The sequence below is a fragment of the Benincasa hispida genome, chromosome 11 (genome assembly GCF_009727055.1).
Source record: "Benincasa hispida cultivar B227 chromosome 11, ASM972705v1, whole genome shotgun sequence".
Classification (NCBI taxonomy): Eukaryota; Viridiplantae; Streptophyta; class Magnoliopsida; order Cucurbitales; family Cucurbitaceae; genus Benincasa; species Benincasa hispida.
Window position 1 is genome coordinate 82,352,365 of NC_052359.1, and position 18,296 is coordinate 82,370,660.

Sequence of the window (18,296 nt, forward strand, 5' to 3'; positions counted from 1 at the left end):
GTACACCTCACTAGCTTTAAGTCAAGTGGGTGATTGTTGGGATTGATGCCTTAAATCTCATAGGGTCCTATGGTTTGTAATTGTATTGTACAAACATTTATTTATTTTATAAAATATATGATGTTTTATTTGACATTTAGTAGCATTAACCCACAAACCAATAAACTAACATCCTAGGTTATCTTCTATGGCTTAAACATGTATGTAGATACATATAGGTGGATCATGTTTAAGTGATAACCCAAATGGTCTGTAGTAGATGGATAAGGCTAGGTACCTTATCCTGGTGACACTATGAATACGACCTGCTTTGTCGATACTACAATTATTGTAAAGTGCTACAAATGATTCGATCTTGATCATTCATGTAGAGACATATGAGCCAAGATATTTTATAAAATGGGGTTTGTATAAGACTGGACCATGAAATGACTAGTCTCATTATATAACGTTGTTCATAATAGAGACCTACTTTTCACTAGGATGACCATAGGCAACATGACCTGAATCCTGAGTGGGTTGTGAACTCCTATGAAGGTAGTCCTTTGATTTGTATGGGTGAGAATTGCCAAATTGCCGACTCAATAAGCATACCATTTGGGGATTTGTCTGATTGGGGAGTTGAGAACATAGTTACACAAGAAGAAATTCACTCTTTCCCCAACGTTGGAGTAAGTAGATAGATTGCTCTCTTAAGAACTAATTTCGGGGCTTGAATAATGTGGCATCTGTTGGGATGAGTGTCCTAATTCTCTCGGAGTCTCATTGTTTGTAAAGATACACATTGTTTGATGAATAAAATAATTGTTATTTAATTCTGACATTTGCCCATATCTAATAAACAAAGCTCCTTGGTTATCTTATGTGAACTTAAGCATGTATATGTGATATACAAGTAGATCATGCCTTAAGTGATAACCTAAATAGGTCTGTAGTATAAAGATTAAAATAGNCATGTATATGTGATATACAAGTAGATCATGCCTTAAGTGATAACCTAAATAGGTCTGTAGTATAAAGATTAAAATAGGATACCTGGTCCTGGTGACACTACGGATACGACCTGCTTTATAGAAGTTTGCAAGTGTTGTAAACTACTACAGATGGTAGATCCGGACCATTCATATGGAGACATGCGAGCGGGGGTGTCCTATACAAAGAGTTTGTATAAGACCAGGACCACGAGATGACTAGACTTTGTATATAACGCTGTTGATACTAAAGACTTACATCTCACCTAAACGATCATAGGTGACACGACCTTAATTCTGAGTGTTTTGGGAACTCCTACCTTTGAGAGCAGTTCTTTGATTAGTATGGGTGAGAGTGGCCAGATTGCCAATTCAACATCCTACCTTTTTGGGGACTTGTCTGATCTGGGAGCTGGAAACTCAATCCACAAGATGGAATTCACTTGTTTCCTGAAGTAGGGATAAATAGAGATATTGCTCCCTTATTGGATGTTGTTTTGTTTTGGTATTTTCTTAAAACCTAACCTAGGTCAATGTGTTTTTCTTTTTAGCAACTCGTTAGTATTTCCATTTAGTGCTTTTAATATGACCGACTACTTACAGTGGAAAGAATTATGTGAAATGAATTTCGTGGTAAACGACCTCGATCCCACTACTCTCCAAAAGAGGAGACAAGACAGTAAATCTGATTTATTGGTCTTAGAGACGTGTTTGTAGAGAATGATGATTCTGCCTGGATCCTTGATTCAAGTGCTACCAATCATGTCAGTTCCTCTTACCAAGGATTTAGTTCCTGGCAAACGTTGCCACATGGAGAAATGACTCTTCAAGTCGGTACTGGTGAGGTTGTTTCAACTGTTGCTGTAGGCAGGCTGAAGTTATTTGTTGACAAGAAATATTATCTGTTATTGGATAATATTTATGTAGTTCCTCATATTAAGAAGAACTTAATCTTGGTTTCTTGTCTCATTGAACATGGCTATACCGTCTCTTTTTCTGAGAATAAAGTATTTGTTTCCAAGAATGGAGTGGAGATTGGTAATGGTTCAATGGAAAGTAACTTATATGTACTAAGGCCGTTAGTCATAAAAGCCTTGTTTAACACTGCAATGTTCAGTACAACAACAACAACTAAAAGACCAAAGGTTTCTCCTAAGGAAAACGCCCATCTTTGGCATCTAAGGTTAGGTCACATCAACCTCAATAGGATTGAGAAGTTGGTGAAAAGTGGACTTTTAAAGAGTTTAGAAAAAAACCCCTTGCCGGTATGTGAATCATGCCTTGAAGGAAAAATGACCAAACGATCTTTTACTAGAAAAGGTTACAGAGCCAAGGAAGCCTTGGAGCTTGTACATTTAGACCTCTGTGGTGCGATGAATGTTAAGCTCAGGGTAGGTATGAATATTTCATCTCTTTCATAAATGATTATTCAAGGTTCGGGTATCTCTACCTAATGCAACGTAAGTCTGAAGCCCTTGACAAGTTCAAGGAATATAAGGCTGAAGTTGAAAACTTGTTAGGTAAGAAGATAAAAACACTACGATGTGATTGTGGTGGAGAGTATATGGACCTCCAATTCCAGAACTATATAATAGAACATGGGATTGCGTCTTAACTCTCGGCCCCTGGTACACCTCTGCAAAATGGTGTATCAGAAAGGAGAAACAAAATCTTGTTGGACATGGTTTAGTCTATGATGAGTTATACTCATCTTCCAAACTCGTTTGGGGTTATGCAGTGTAGACTGCATGTTATATCCTGAACAACGTTCCCTCGAAAAGTGTTTCTAAAACACCTTTTGAGTTATGGAGAGGCCGTAAAGGTAGTTTACACCACTTTAGGATTTGGGGTTGTCCAGCACATGTGCTCGTGACTAACCTAAAGAAGTTGGAACCGCGTTCGAAGGTTTGCCTCTTTGTAGACTACCCCAAGGAAACAAGAGGTGAATACTTCTATGATCCAAGTGAGAACAAAGTGTTTGTTTCCACAAATGCTATCTTCTTGGAAGAAGACCACATGAGAAATCATAAGCCATGAAGTAAGCTCGTTTTACGTGAGATCTCTAGTGAGACTGAGACTGCTGAGGGTTCAACAAGAGTTGTTGAACAAGCTGACAGATCAACAAGAGTTGTTGAGGTTGGAACGTCTAGTCAATCAGCTCAAAAGTTGAGACAGCCTCAACGTAGTGGGAGAGTTATGAAACCACCGAATCGCTATATGGGTTTGAATGAAGCCCAAAACATCATTACGAATGATAGGGTCAAGGATCCGTTGTCTTTTAAGAAAGCAATGGAGGATGTTGACAAAGATGAATGGGTTAAAGCCATGAACCAGGAAATAGAATCTATGTACTTGAATAACATCTGGGAACTTATTGATCCATCTGATGGTGTTAGACCTATTGGGTGTAAGTGGATCTTTAAGCAAAAGAGGGGTGTAGATGGAAATGTGCAAACCTTTAAAGCTAGACTCATGGCAAAGGGTTATACCCAGGTTGAGGGAGTTGACTATGAGGAAGCTTTCTCACTTGTTGTCATGCTCAAGTCTATTTGGATTCTCCTGTCCATGGCCACATTTTATGATTATGAAATATGGCAAATGGACGTCAAGACTATCTTTCTTAATGGTAATCTTGAGGAGACCATCTATATGACTCAATCAGAGGGGTTCACAGTTCTAGATCAAGAGCAAAGAGTTTGCAAGCTTAATAGGTCCATTTATGAACTGAAACAAGTATCTAGATCTTGGAACGTCATATTTGACACTACTATCAAGTCATTTGGCTTTGATTAGAACATTAATGAGCCTTGTGTATACAAGAAGATCATCAACAACTTAGTAGCTTTCCTGGTACTGATGTGGATGATATCCTACTCATTGGAAATAATGTAGGGTATCTGAATGACATTAAGAATTGACTAGCTGCCCAGTTTCAAATGAAAGATATGGGTGAGGCACAGTATGTTCTAGGGATCCAGATCATTCGAGATCGTAAGAACAAATGGTTAGCCCTATCTCAGGCATCATTGATCAAATGTTGATCAGGTACAGGATGTAGGATTCCAAGAGGGATTTATTACCCTTCAGGCATGGAATCATTTTGTCTAAGAATCAACGTCTTAAGGCACCTCCAGAGGTTGAGAAGATGAGACGGATTCCCTATGCTTTTGCTGTTGGAAGCTTGATGTATGCAATGTTGTGTACTAGACTCGACATCTGCTATGCAGTAGAGATTGTCAGTCGGTATCAGTCCAATCCAGGATTTGATCATTGGACGGTGGTCAAAACGATCCCAAGTATCTTTGGAGAACGAGGGACTACATGCTCGTGTATGGAGATAAGGATCTGATCCTTACAGAATACACGGACTTTGACTTTCAGACTGATAGAGATTCTCGCAAATCGACATCGGGGTTTGTGTTCACTCTAAATAGAGGGGTTGTAGTCTGGCGAAGCATCAAGCAAGGATGCATCGCAGACTCCACTATGGCAGACGAATACGTAGCCGCTTATAAAGTAGCTAAAGAGGCTGTTTGGCTGAGGAAGTTCCTTTCAAATTTGGAAGTTGTTCCAAATATGGATTTGCATATCACTCTTTATTGTGATAACAATAGGGCTGTGAAAAATTCAAAGAAGCCTCAGAGTCATCATCGAGGTAAGCACATCGAACGGAAATATCACCTGATCAGGGAGATTGTGCATCATGGTGATGTGATAGTCACGAAGATCGCATCGGAGCTTAACGTTGTTGATCCCTTTACAAAGATCCTCACGGCTAAAGTGTTCGAGGGTTACCTGAAGAGTCTGGGTCTGTGGGACATGCGGCATCTTGTCTAGGGCAAGTGGGAAATGATACTGGGGTATGCCCTAGTTTATTTTATATTATACATTTTTATATTGTATTATACATTAATCTCCCGAGTCATTAGGACAAGTGGGAGATTGTTGGGATTGGTGTCCTAATTCTCTCGGAGTCTCGTTGTTTGTAAAGATACACATTGTTTAATGAATAAAATAATTATTATTTAATTCTAGCATTTACTCATATCCAATAAACAAAACTCCTTGGTTATCTTATGTGAACTTAAACATGTATATGTGATATACAAGTGGATCATGCCTTAAGTGATAACCTAAATAGGTCTGTAGTATAAGGATTAACGTGGGATACCTGATCCTGGTGACACTATGGATACAACTTACTTTGTAGATGTTTAAAAGTTTTGTAAACTACTACAGATAGTAGATCTTGATCATTCATATGGAAATATGCGAGCGGGGGTGTCCTATATAAAGAGTTTGTATAAGACCAGGACCTCGAGATGACTAAACTCTGTATATAAAGTCGTTGATACTAGAGACTTACATCTCACCTAAACGACCATAGGTGACATGACCTTAATCCTGAGTGTTTCTGGAACTCCTGCCTTTAAGGGCAGTCCTTTGATTAGTATGGGTGAGAGTGGCCAGATTGCCAACTCAACATGCCTACCTTTTTGGGGACTTGTCTGATCTGGGAGCTGGGAAGTCAATCCACAAGATGGAATTCACTCCTTTCTCGAAGCAGGGATAAGTAGAGAGGTTTCTCTCTTAAGGTCTGATTCCGGGGCTTGAACATAGTGGCCACAACTTTTCTTTGGAAGAGAGGACTCAGTCATAGTAGGACTATGACTTATGTTCATTAGAAGAATCAGTGGTACTTAAGGAGTTAGATGTAACTACAGGAGCATAACGGTTATTGGCCCAGCTGTACTTACGAGCTTCTGTGAAGGGTTGTCGCACTTCTGATTGGTTAAGATAGACACATAATATATCTGTTGTAAGGAGAGTTCAACTGTCAGTCTTTAGTGGAGTGTATGACAGTTAACGGATGGTGGATCCCATGACTAAAGAGTTTAGTAAGTTATTCACGTACCGTTGGAGCTTCGAGCTACAGGTCCATAAGGTCCCCTTGGTAGCTCAATGGATTCAGTTGATGATCAGTTCTTGGTGTTGATTTGAAATGTTCAAATTGACAAGAGGTAATTCGATTATATATGATATGATCGGTATGATGTATGAGATACATCTAGTGGAGGATTAATATAAATGAGATTTACATTAAGTGCCATGGAATAGAAAAAGAACTATGGTTTATATGTTTCATGAGATGAAATATTAAATCTATAGGTTACAAATATAGTATGATAAGTTGGTTATCATTTATATTTATAATAATATTAATTAATGGATAATTAAATCTTTTTCTCTAATAACCAATTGAGTGGGAGATTACTGGTGGTTTCATGATAACCGTGAGATAGAAGGAAAATTGTTTTCCTAAATTTAGAAATTTTTTGTCAAAATTGATTTTGAGATTTCTCTTTCAGAAAAAGAATCTCACAGAAGTTTTCAAGTAAATACGATTTATTAAATGACAACTTGAGTGAGCTAGATGATCATGTAGTATTTTGTAAGCGGCAGACACAGAACTAAGCGATGAGCTAAACGATCGCTTGGCTTTTGCTAGACGATCGCTTATCTTTTGCTAAACAATTGGGCATCGACCTATACGATAGGTTTCATGTATCTCCCACTTGCTCAATCGTTAGGTCCCCTAGGTAGCTTGGATAAAGTCAAGATTCAGTGTTTGGGTCAGTTTGAAATGTTCAAATTGACAAGAGGAAGTTCGATTATATATGATATAATTGGACTGGTTAATTATATATGATATAATTGACTAAATGTATGAGATACATTATTTTGGAGGAAACTAGATATAAATATGATTTATATCATGTGGAGCAGAAATTACTATAGTAGATATGTGATATCAAACTATAGGGTATGAATATAATATAATTATATTCATTAATTATTAAATTGGTTAATTATATGATAATTGGCCTAAAATTTCTCTCGGACGTGCGTTAATGGGAGCAACCTCATTCGGTTATGGTAACCGATGAATAAAATGAAAATTTGTTTCATTTTGCAAAAGTTCGAAAGAATTGCATCGGTGTGGAAACATAAACAATCGTATAGTCGAGAGCCTATACGATAGTCGCTCAGCGCCTAATCGATCGCATGCTAGTTCCTAAACGATTGCTTAGCTTTCCTAAACGATCGCATAGTGTGCCATGTTTTCTAAACGATCGTCTACCATTTACTAAATGATCGCTTAGTAAAACCTACACGATTGTGTAGCTTCTTCTAAACGATAAGCATTTAGCTATACGATAGCTTCTTTATCTCTCCCACTTGCTTATCGTCTACATGATTAGTTCTTTCTCCTACCTCTACCAAACTCACCAAAGACCACACTTTGGGTTCTCAATTCGAGAATACAAGGGCTCCATTTTGGTGGTGTCATCTTCGCTTCTGTTCACTTGTTCGTGATAGTTCGTGCTGCTGCAGACGACTTGTTTGCTGGGCGATAGAGATCGTGTAGAGGTCTTCCGCTGTATCAGAGTTCATCACTTGAAGAGGGTCTTCAACTGGTATGAGAACTCTTTCCCTTCATATTTTTATTGTTCAAAACATGCCTTTAATTTTGCATAACTGTATGTTAGAATGTATTTGTTATATTTCGGTCACGATGAAATTGGAAAGATCCGAATGCGCTCATGGATGCTCTTCATTAAGAGTTCCTTCACCACATACAGCATGAGGAAAGCTATTGAGCTATTGATGATTTTCTTTAAACACAAAGCTCATCAACATTCTGATCAAAGCCATAAGATTTAATCGTAGTATCAAATCTTATTTCCAAGGTCGAGATGCTTGTTTCAGTCCATAAATGGACCGATTAAGCTTGCAAACCTTTTTCTTTTGGTCTTGTTCAATGAATCCTTCTGGTTGATTCATGTAGATGTCTCTTCAAGATTACCATTCAAAAAGGCAGCCTTGACGTTCATTTGCCATATCTCATAGTCATAATATGTGGCTATGGACAAGAAAATCCTGATAGACTTTAACATGACAATAGGTGTGAAAGTTTCTTCATAGTCCACTCCCTCAACCTGGATATAACCCTTTGCCACAAGTCTAGCTTTAAAGGTCTGTACCTTTCCATCTACACCTCTTTTCCTCTTGTAGATCCATTTACAACCTATAGGTTTTACACCATCAGGTTGATCAACAAGCTCACAGATAGAATTGAAGTACATGGACTCTATTTCTTGATTCATAGCTTTAATCCATTCATCCTCGTCAACATCTTCCATTACTTACTTATAAGACAATGGATCCTCAACACCATCATCAGTTATGATGTTTTGGGCTTTTGTTAAATCCATGTAGCGTACAGATGGGTTCATAACCTTCCCACTATGTCGAGGCAATCTCAACTCTTGAGATGGTTGGCTAGATGAACTGACATCAACAACCCTTATCGATCTATCAGCCTGTTCAACAACTCTTGTTGAAGTCTCAGTAGTCTCATTAGCAATCTCACTTACAACAAGTTTACTTCGTGATTTATGATCCCTCGTGTGGTCTTCTTCCAAGAAGGTAGCGTCTGTCGACACAAACACTTTATTTTCACTTGGATCATAGAAGTATCCACCTCTTGTTTCCTTGGGGTAACTGATAACGGGCAAAAATACACGTTATCATAGTGCTAAGATCTTAAAAAATGTTAGATTGCGTTGATGAAATATGTTAAATTGCGTCCAGTAAGCATAAATTCTATAATATTGCGGTCGCATGCGCCCAATGCATTAGAGCAGTTGATCTTTATATTTTTGTGCAGAATATGCGTTAACACAATGCAGAGATTGTGATCATAGGAGTACATTAGTCGAGCGCAACTTCACCGCAAGGCTTTCGTTGATATTGATCGTAAACATTCGCCCAAGAATAATCGCCGCAACTTGGTCAGCGCAACATGGTGGGCACATCCGGGTGAAAGGATAATTAAGAGCAATGGGACAGAAAGCTGATGACAGTCGGATCCTAATTAAGTTGACAGCCGATAACGGTCACGAAGTACATTTAGCTTTATTGGTGACAATTATTCGGCGCATCAATTAGGAATTAATGATGTTTCATCTGTACAACCAGAAGAGAGAAGCTGTCTTTCACCATGGATGCTCTATAAATACCGAGTGCATTCTTCAGAAAAGGGGTTAAGCAGTCAATTAATTCACCACTTTACAAGTTCACACCTCTGTCCATAGTTCTCTTTTACCTTAAGGCGGATGCGAGGAAGAAAGTGTGCCGGTAGATCGTTCTGGTAAGCTTGGAAAAGCTTCGGAAGCTCCAAGACAGAGAGAGGGCCGACACCTGCAGAAGCGGGAACATTTTTAGATTAGAATAGAGATTCAGTGTAAAAAGCCTCGGTCAGCAAGGAATTGCTACTAGACTCTCTACCTTTACTTTCCATTGTCATTTTCAGTTATAAGAATGGAATGTGTTTCTCTATATCTGTTCACTCTCTGTTATTTATGCATGAGTAGCTAAATTAGTTGAATGGGTTGAGAAGTAGTTAGCTAGCATAACGTGGGAATCTTCATCTTTGCGATTATCTTGTTTATGTATGCTTCATTCGTCTATTGGAGATACTCGGGAGGATAGTCTAAAGACAGGATCTAGACTTGAGAAGGTCAGGTCAGAATCTAGGTTTGGAAGAACCAGATTAGAACGCATAAACGAGAGATACACGCTTAGGAATGAGGACTATTTTTTATTGACGCATCACATGCATTTTAGCAATAACGTATGATTGTATGCGGTCACCTTGCTTTCATGTATTTTGCATCAACACATAGGACAAGAGCACTGACTTAGGGATAAGCTCTATGGACATTTTGCATTCAACACATGCGTTCTAGACTTAGGAGCATTGCATTTACATTAGGAAATGACTTTCTGTGCATGGTTGTAACATGATTGCAAGGTTTGACGCATTCCCGAGTAACACTAGCTAAAGACCTTCTCAACCCGTTCATCGCATACTCATTGCATCTATCAACGCAACTATCTCTCTTAAATCCACCACCTTTATTTACTTCTTTTTCATCAATGCAACAACACACCCACACTTTATTTATTTATTTGATTACCACAAAGTTTTCATAGACATTACCAACGCAACTATTTTCACAAGTCCCTGTGTTCGACCCTGGACTTACCGGGAAACTCAGAGGAATTTACACTTGGACTCCGCTGGGGAAACTTAAGTGCACAATGCAATCCAACAACACATCTCATCCGCTTTTCCACTTAATAAAATAACGCATCAAGTTTTTGGCGCCGTTTCTGGGGACTTCGACAAAATAGTTGTTAATGGTAATTTTTGTGATTTCTTTGCAGAACTCTCAATCTCTGGCGAACTATGACCCAGAGATTGAGAACGTTTCGAAGGAGACTAAGAGACCGCCAACAACAATCACAATTCGACAAAGAAGAGATGGCTGAACAGCCTGGAAATGGAGCACCAAACAACAATAATATCATGGCAAATCCGATTCTGTTGGCAAACGATCGCAATAGGCCCATTAGAGACTATGCATCGCCAAACCTATATGATTTCTCTTCGGGAATCATGAGGCCTGCCCTCGACGGAAATTGATTTGAAATGAAACCATTGATGCTACAGATGATCCAGGCTGTAGGTCAATTCGAAGGAAGGTGTGGCGAGGATCCGCACGCGCACCTCCGAAGTTTTATTAAAATCTGTAATACTTTTGTGTTCCCGAAGATCTTTGCTGAATAAGTTCGACTAACGTTGTTCCCATTTGTTCACTTGCTATCGTGAGATGCTTTAGGAGTGTATAGAGTAAAACAGATTGGAAGAATAAAGTCTAAGTGCCGTGTTCTGCCTTGATGCGTTTAAATGAATGCAACGCATTGGGGCATTAGTATTATGCACAGAAGACACACAACTCCTTATAATAACATTCAAGTTTTCCTAGATTAAACCCAAGTATAAATCCAATCTAGGTTCCTGGCGAGTCTAGGGTCGATCACAGGGATTCAGTTTCACTATCACAGATTATATGTTGTACTTGCAGTAGGAGATTTTTCCTAAATAAATGTGAAAGATGTATTATTTACACTAACATGCTATGCCTATGCAAGAGAATACAAAAGAGTTGAGTGGAAAATGAAGGTTCATGCGAAAATGGAATTTAAGTAGGTGGACACGCCGGTTAAAGATAATTGCATACAACTAATGTAATGTGGATGAAATGGGTTGGGTTGCTTATCTTTCTGTTCATGCGTTAGACATCATTCAACACTTCTCAATGCGAATAACATACATGCCTATCTCTAGGGTGCATGCGTCTAACCTAGAATGCAAGAAACACCAGTAAGTCTATCTCTAGCTGTACTAGGCGTTCTACTTAATGCAACTTAGCTATTCTTTCGAACAACTAAGTAAAGAAGCTTTCACCAAGTTGTCAAGTTGGTTTAAGCATTTGAACAAAATTATGCATGAAGTACTAATGCTTTCAACATAAATAGAAGACAAACAATAGCAAAAGTGATGATCAAATATATGAATTTTATAAAGGATCAATGAGTCTTTACAAAGAACTATATTCATTCAAAATGAAATGAAAATGATATTAAGAGAGAGACTGAGTCAAGCCAAAGAATACAATCTCTTGTGGTTCTTTGGCTTAATCTTGTTGTGTACAATCACTTTAAAGAGCCGAGGACAGAGTATCTTTCTCAAGAATAATTTTCTCCACTCCCTGGCCGGCGGTGGTGGTGGTTCTCAGCTCCTTCGATCGTCTTACACCTCGGCACAACTGGTACAAACTAAAACTAAGTCTACAAATTTACAGAGAGTATGAAGCTTCTAATTGTCTGAACTCTCAATTTTGGACGGTCTTCAAGTATTTATAGGTGCTTGTCTCGTCCACATGGAGGATGGGCTGCATTTAAATCCATGCCCTAGTCAGCATTAAATTCCATGTCCTGGTTGGTCGCCTGACCTCTGGAATCTTTTCAGACGCCGCCTGTTGTAGGTGCCCATGCTTGCAAGTGGTGATGTGACACAATCAGCCTGGAGTAACGAATCTTCTATGCGTTGAATTCCCTCCGACGCATGGCTCATGCGTTAGCGTGTTTCCTGCGGCACTTGTCTAATGCGTTATTGTCAGTTCTTGCGTTGAAATCCCGCAAAGTAGTGCATTAGTGCAGCGATTTTTAGTGATAAACTTCTTTTACATGAAATTGCTATTGTTTAAGTAAATCCATGCGTTTTTATGAAAAATGAGGAGATTTTATCATTAAAAACCCTAATTGTTCTAACTTAAGAGCAAGGATAATTTGTATTTTTACAAGTTATCAACCACCCCCAAATTTGAACAATGCTTGTTCTCAAGCATTCTAAAATAATTCTTCTTTATCTCCTCTGCCTTAGATGTGCAAATTTCACCTCTCATCATATTAGTCTCAAAGCTGAGATAAGAGTTGGGAAAATATAACTTAGATTGACGCTTTTCTTAAAAGGTCTAATATTTAGTTTCCGATGCGGCAGGCTTTTCATCGCAACTCCTTTCATTTCTCAAATCATTTCAATCTTTTCTTAACCAGCAATGCGTTAGATGCTATTTCTTTTGAAAAACAAATGTTCGATAAAAAGAAAACGATTGTGTACTTGTTTACCCATGCGTTACTCCAGGTATCCCACTTTCATTTTGGCTTGCCCCCACGAGTGTCATGCGAGCATCCAACTATGGGTGAGAACCCTTTACAACTAAACTCATATCTAATATTCATTCCTTTTTCAAAGTATAGTTTTTTTTTTCCAAACTAGATAGAGGAGTTTTATAGGATACGTTGGTCTAGGATACTTAACTTCGTTTTGGCTTACCCCTACGGGTGTCATGTGGGCATCCAACTACGGCTAAGTGCCTGTTCCAATTAAGCTCACGTCATTTGAAATTTCTTTCTTTTGAAGTAATGACAGAGGAGCTGCATTCAAAATTCTTCTTATTTTGTTTCCCTTTTTCTTTATGATGTATACATTGACGCGTCTACGCTCGGATTTCCTTCGTCCCCAAATTTGGAGATGAGCTATATCCTCATTGCTAAAAGAGAAACAAATTTTTAAAAGTATTTGATAAATTGAAAGGAGTTTAAGAAATTTTTAGCTTGCATGCATTAGAAAGTAAACTTAATCTTTTTAAGAGAAGTTCAAGCCTCGTCTATTTTCCTAACGCCTATCTTATGCTTATGAGTTCATATAGTTGATATAATTGAGGTTAAGTTAAGCACAAGACTTAGAAAATAATCAAAGAACAAAAATAAAGTATGCTAAGGACAAACGCAAGAATCAAAGTGATAATAACTTCTCATTCATTTTTCATATTTTAACATATATTGCATAAACATAGAAAAAAAATGCAAAAGGACAATTAAATCAAAATTACAAAATAATTTTAACCTAACACCCCAAGGTTCTACTGTGCTGGTGCATCATCTCTGCGTTCTTCTTTGGGGTTCTTGTCCATGAAGCACAAGGGATTTCTGAGATGGGCTGGTAACGGAGGCAAGGCAAACATACCCACCAAGACCTGATTGATATACTGCATTGTGTAGAAAAATTGGTATTGCATGCGTCTTGTCTGTTGCCTCAAGTAATCCCTTAATACCCGGTTTTGTTGTTGAAGATCTTCAATTGATTCGGCCAACGGTCGGAGTTGATCACTGATGAATGTTTTCAACTCCTCCAAGTCTATGCTGCGTTGGGGTACTGGTTCTTCTCGTCTAACTGGGTCTTCAAATGCTACTGCGTTACTGGACCCTAACCTAGTTGGCTCAAAGATCACTGGAGGTGGCACAAAATTTTGGATTGGGCTTTGTTGGGGTGAAGGAATGGAATGAGGGAGGTCCTGGTCTGTGAATATGGGTTCTTGATGCGTCTACTCAGGACTCCCTTCTGGCTGGGCTACTAGTGAGTCAAGGAAAAATTCAAGTGCAGGTTGCGCTTCTTCAGCCAAAGCTTCTGGCTTAGCTTCACATTCTTCATTCTCTGAAGCTTCATCGTTGTGTTCAACACCATGACGCGTCTTTTCTTGGGAGTGCGTTTTGTTGGTTGAGGTCTACGTGCCACTTCTTTGGCAGGTAAGGCTGGTTGATGCTGTGATCCTCGAAGGAGACGCCTTGCTGCCTTGATGTCTATCAGACCATCGACTTCTTCATATTCATCCCCCAGAGGGATGCCCCCGCGTTCACATAATGTGCAGATCAGTCACGAAAAATATAGTTGTCCTTGAGGCTTGTTCTTGATGGCCTTGATCTGGTCCCGTATAATCCTTCCAATATCAAATGGGATGCATTGCATTATGCAGTAAGGTGCCAGGACGCGTTCTCTAGATAACGTTTCATCATGCGTTGTAAGCATGATGCTACGTTTGATTAAATAATACCACATGTTAGCATCTGGGTTCAGATTCCTGGAAGCAAGCATCTTTGATCCATTCCTTGATGTCTGCCACTTACTTCTAGGTTTGGCCACTGTCTTCAATGCATCTTCCAATTGACCAGGCGTTGGTTGCTCTAAGATGCGGTTTCCTTCTGCGTCAGGATTACTATTCAAGTTGAACACTTCATTTATCTTGTCTGCCGAGAAGCACACTAACACCCCTTCCATGAAGGCAGTGTTCTTTTCCATGTCGAATTTGNAAGATGACATGCTTTACCAAATACAAGTGAGTAAGGAGACATAGCTATAGGCGTTTTGTATGCAGTCCTGTAGTCCCAGAGTGCTTCATCTAGCCTCTGCGCCCAATCTTTCCGCGTTGTGCTGACGACTTTTTCCATAATTGATTTGATTTCTCGATTTGAAATTTCTACCTGATCGTTTGTCTAAGGGTGGTAGGCGGTAGCAATCTTGTGCCTGACATTATATTTTGCAAGTAATTTTGAAACGATGTGATTGATAAAATGCGTACCTTCATCGCTTATCAGAGCTCTCGGCGTTCCATAGCGTGTGAAAATATTCCTGATAAGAAATTTAGATACAGTAGACGCGTCGTTTCTGGCACAGGCTACTGCCTCTACCCACTTAGATACATAGTCTACAACCAACAGGATATATTGCTGACCACAAGATAGAGGTAACAGGCCCATAAAATCTATGCCCCAGACATCAAACAACTCCACTTCGAGAATATTATTCAAGGACATTGCGTCCCTTGAAGAAATATTCCCCGTGCATTGGTAGGGGTCACAATTTTGAACAAACTCTCGTGCGTCCTTAAAAAGGGTGGGCCAAAAATAACCGCATTGAAGAACTTTCGCCGTGGTCCTTTGCCCACCAAAATGCCCACCATAAGGAGAATTATGACACTCGGCCAGGATGTGCTGTGTCTTCTCCTCTGAGACGCATCGACGTACTATAGAGTCTGGGCCTTGTTTGTATAGAAACATTTCATCCTAGAAATAAAAACTTATTGTCATGGACTAGCCGTTTCTTTTGCTGGGAATTAAATTTTTCAGGGAACTGCTTGGTGGTCAAGTAATTAACTATATTAGGATACCAAGGTTCTCTGCCTTTAATTCTAAACAGGCTCTCATCGGGGAATGCGTCCTTGATGTCGTTTTCTTGGACTTGCATTTCTTGATTTTCAAGCATGGACAGGTGGTCAGCCACCTGATTTTCTGTTCCCTTTCTATCTTGGATGTTAATGCCAAATTCTTGTAGTAGTAGAACCCATCTTATCAGTCTCGGCTTTGCGTCCTTCTTGCTCATCAGGAACTTGATGGCTGAGTGGTTGGTATATATGGTGGCTGATGCACCAACTAAGTGAGAACGGAATTTTTCAATACCGAATACTATAGCCAACATCTCTTTTTTCAGTAGTTTTATAGTGTTCCTGAGATTCGTTTAATGTTTTGGACGCGTAGGAGATGGGATGTATCAAGTTTCCCCTCTTCTACCCTAACATAGTTCCCAGTGCGATATTACTTGCGTCACACATAAGAATGAAATGCTGCGTCCAGTCCGGTGCTATTAACACTAGGGCTGTTGTCAACGCATAATTCATTGATTCGAACGTGTCAGTGCAGTCTTCGTTAAAAACATAGGGCCGGTTCGCCTCCAATAATGCACTCAGAGGTCGCGCAATCTGAGAAAAGCTTCTGACGAACCGTCTATAGAAGTCGGCATGTCCTCGAAAACTTTTTTAACATTTTGACATTTGCTGGTGGTGGAAGTTTTGCTATTATATCAATCTTTGCTCTATCCACTTCCAAGCCAGCCTTGGATACTTTATGCCCCAAAAAAATTCCTTCTGTCACCATGAAGTGACATTTTTCCCAATTCAGTACTAAGTTTGTTTCCTCGCACCATGCGAGGACGGCTTCTAAGTTATCCAGGCATGACTGGAATGAGTCTCCAAAGACTGAAAAGTCATCCATGAAGACTTCCACGGTTTTCTCTAGGAAGTCAGAGAAAATGGCCATCATACAGCGTTGAAATGTCCCTGGTGCGTTGCATAGCCCAAAGGGCATGCGTCTGAATGCGAAAGTGCCAAAGGGACAAGTGAACGTGGTCTTCTCTTGATCTTCCAAATCTATTAAAATCTGGTTGTAACCAAAATAACCATCGAGAAAACAATAAAACTCTTTACCTGCAAGTCTATCAAGCATCTGATCGTTGAAAGGAAGAGGAAAATGGTCCTTTTTAATTGCTACGTTGAGTTTTCGATAATCCATAAAAATTCGCCAGCCTGTGACAGTTCTTGAAGGAATGAGTTCATTGTTGTTGTTACTATCACAGTTGTTCCCCCTTTCTTGGGAACGTATTGAACTGGACTAACCCAACTGCTGTCGGATATTGGATAAATAACTCCCACGTCTAGCCATTTCAGAATCTCCTTTTTGACCACTTCTTTCATAATGGGGTTAAGCCTTCTTTGAGGCTCGATTGACCCCGTCTTCCTTTCCTCCAACCTAATTTTGTGCATACAATAGGATGGACTTATTCCACGAATATCTGCAAGCGTCCACCCTATTGCCCGTTTATGTTTCTTCAACATCTGCAAGAGAGAATCTTTATTAGGCTTTGTGAGATTAGTGGAAATGATAACAGGCAATGTATTATTAGTTCCAAGAAAAGCGTATTTCAAATGTCCGGGTAACTGTTTTAATTCGAGTTTAGGTGGTTGTTCGAGTGAAGGACGCGTTGGTTTTTTCTGCCGCTCACTCAGACTTGGCGGCTCGGATTCCTTCAGGGTTCCCTCCAGCGCGAGAACTTCACATACTCGAGTCTCTTCTTCAATCAATTCAATATTGTTTAGCTAACAATCATCACTATCTGGGAATTTTAATGTGTTGAGCACATTAAATTTCACCTCTTCATTATCCACGCGCATAGTTAGCTCACCTTTATACACGTCAATCAGAACTTTCCTAGTGTCCAAGAAAGGGCGTCCAAGGATGATTAGAACCTCCCTATCTGCTTCATAATCCAGAATAATGAAGTATGCTGGAAATATGAGATTGTCAACCTTCACCAAAACATCTTCAATCTTCCCTTCCGGGTACTTAATTGTCCTGTCAGCGAGTTGAAGGGTGACAGAAGTAGGTTGTGCCTCACCAATCCTCAATTTCTTAAAAACTGAAAGGGGCATGAGATTGATGCTTGCTCCTAGGTCTCACAACGCATGGCCCACATCTAATCCTCCAATTGAACAAGGAACTATGAAGCTCCCTGGGTCCTTCTGCTTCAGTGGTAGCTTGTTGCTTACTAACGCGTTGCATTCTTGCGTTAGTGCTATTACTTCTTTCTCACAGACTTTTCTCTTTTTCGTCAAAATGTCCTTCAAAAACTTCACGTATGTTGGCATCTGGTCCAAAGCTTCTATGAGTGGAATGTTGATGTGCAGCTGCTTTAAGAGCTCGAGAAAGCGCTTGAATTGATGTTCATCATTCTTCTTCATCAAACGCCCGGGGAATGGTGCGTTCAGAGGCACCTCCTACTTTCCGACGTTAGATGTGCCGGTTTTCGAAAGGCTTGTATTTTCTGCCATTCTCTCTTCTGATCCGTTATACATGTAATGCATTCTTTCAAAGGACTATTGTTTCTTGGATTCATCTTTCTTTCTGCAAGGGCTCTTCCACTCCGCAACGTCACTACGTGACATTGCTCTTTCCCGTTACTATTCCCAAGTGTCTCTGTATTGTTGGGTAGAATGCCTGGTTGCCTGCTTTTCAACTCGCTTACAATTTGCCCCACCTGGAGTTCCAAGTTTCTGATTGATGACGCCTGGCTCTTCAACATTGCATCGTTATAAGTATTAGAAAATCAGTTATTCTTGATGAAACATACTGACTGAGGGTTCTGAGGACACTCAGCATATGAGTGAAAATCTCCGCATCCGA